The sequence below is a fragment of the Sander vitreus genome, chromosome 8, assembly GCF_031162955.1.
Source record: "Sander vitreus isolate 19-12246 chromosome 8, sanVit1, whole genome shotgun sequence".
NCBI lineage: Eukaryota > Metazoa > Chordata > Actinopteri > Perciformes > Percidae > Sander > Sander vitreus.
The window spans coordinates 1592272-1594771 of NC_135862.1; the positions used below are offsets into that span (position 1 = coordinate 1592272).

Genomic DNA, 2500 nt, shown 5'->3' on the forward strand with positions numbered 1-2500 from the left:
TGCTGTTGTTTACCTTTGTAATTCCCAGATTTCCCTACGGTCTCCGCGGTAAACGTCACAATGCTTTGAGGGGAGGCAAGAGCTCCACCAGCAGTCGTGCGGGTTGCTTTGTTTTGTGTTCAGCGGTTTAATGCCATGTTTACTCCTAACATGCATGATTTTAGCTGCCAACAAACACCAAACGGCCATCATATCTGAACACTACAGCTGGGACGATGTGCTTTTGTCCCGATGCGATTCTTTCACGATACATGGGCGCCATACCTGCCAACACTCCTTTCTCCTTTCTCCTGTTTTTTAGTCCTATCTCCCGGACCCCTCCCGGTTTGTTATTTCTTCCGGGAAACTCCCGTAAGTTGCACGGCCCAAACTCCTTCGTACATAATCGGACCAATATGTTTGTCTTATGTTGACAAGTTGCCAGATCTTGTATGAAATGCATCCTATTCACACAATCCACACACCATACACAATGTTAAACCTGTTTGTCACCTCAACCTGACAACCTATAACCATCAACCTGACAAGCTGTTACCCTCAACCTGGCAACCTGTTACTTTCAACCTGACAACCTGTTACTTTCAACCTGACAACCTATAACCATCAACCTGGCAACCTGTTACCTTTCAACCTGACAACCTATAACCATCAACCTGACAACCTATTACCTTCAACCTGACAACCTATAACCTTCAACCTGGCAACCTGTTACTTTCAACCTGACAACCTATAACCATCAACCTGGCAACCTGTTACCTTCAACCTGACAACCTATAACCATCAACCTGACAACCTATAACCTTCAACCTGGCAACCTATAACCATCAACCTGACAACCTATAACCATCAACCTGACAACCTATAACCATCAACCTGACAACCTATAACCATCAACCTGACAACCTATAACCATCAACCTGGCAACCTATAACCATCAACCCTCAACCTGACAACCTGTTACCTTCAACCTGACAACCTATAACCTTCAACCTAGCAACCTGTTACCCTCAACCTGACAACCTGTTACCCTCATCCTGACAACCTATAACCATCAACCTGGCAACCTGTTACTCTCAACCTGACAACCTATAACCATCAACCCTCAACCTGGCAACCTGTTACCATCAACCTGGCAACCTGTTACCATCAACCTGGCAACCTGTTACCCTCAACCTGGCAACCTGTTACCATCAACCTGGCAACCTGTTACCCTCAACCTGACAACCTGTTACCTTCAACCTGGCAACCTGTTACCCTCAACCTGACAACCTGTTACCTTCAACCTGACAACCTGTTACCCTCAACCTGGCAACCTATAACCATCAACCCTCAACCTGACAACCTGTTACCCTCAACCTGACAACCTGTTACCTTCAACCTGACAACCTGTTACCTTCAACCTGGCAACCTATAACCATCAACCTGGCAACCTGTTACCCTCAACCTGGCAACCTGTTACCCTCAACCTGACAACCTATAACCATCAACCTGGCAACCTGTTACCCTCAACCTGACAACCTATAACCATCAACCTGGCAACCTGTTACCCTCAACCTGACAACCTGTTACCCTCAACCTGACAACCTATAACCATCAACCTGGCAACCTGTTACCTTCAACCTGGCAACCTATAACCATCAACCCTCAACCTGGCAACCTATAACCCTCAACCTGACAACCTATAACCATCAACCTGGCAACCTATAACCATCAACCTGGCAACCTGTTACCTTCAACCTGATATCTACACAAACCTCCCAGATTTTGAGAACCAAATGTTGGCAGGTATGATGGGCTCCAAATGGATTCATGGATTCATTGCGATTCTAGAAGTATTGAGTATTGTGATATTTACCTTTTCCTTCTTTAAAGGGATACTTCACCGATTTAGCATTGAGCTTTGTATTGAAGGTCTGGAAAAAAGCCTCTTATGACGCAAAAATCGTCATTTTGCGTCATAAGAGGCATGTTTGCCCAGAGGCTATGGACTACAGCCAGTAGTAGGACCTACTTCCGCATGTTTCCAACCCGCCCACATAATGTCGTTTTTATATATTTTAAATGTGTAACCACTAGAGCCACGGTGAAATGTTGTTTCGTGTAGCCTATATGGTTCAAATGACAATAAAACACATTTGAGTTGAATGCTGCCTCACTGTCTGTCTGTAAACGGTAAGCGTGGCTTGGGAGTGGAGTCTAAAGCAGCGAAGCAAGTGCATTCTGGGATTTGGTGTCTTTCATCCATATGAGCCAAAACACATTTTCTGGCTTATCTCGGCCTAGAAGGCACCAATTTCTATACTTTTTTCACATTTCAACTACATAAGTGACCCAATTTAAAGATATATTCGTCTTTCCAACGGTGAAATATCCCTTTAACAAAAACAAAACACTTCTAGAGACAGTACATCACGAGACATTTCTAAAAACGCCCACCCTCCACCTTGCCCCCCCCCCTCTCTCCTCCTCAATAGCATTTAAAGCTACAGACACAGAAATG

At 44.8% G+C, this 2500-nt stretch overlaps 1 protein-coding gene across 1 annotated transcript in view; it reads right to left on the reverse strand.

The window, feature by feature from the left end:
• The window catches only part of gramd2ab (GRAM domain containing 2Ab), a 38443-nt gene that overhangs the window by 19786 nt on the left and 16157 nt on the right, over nt 1-2500 (reverse strand).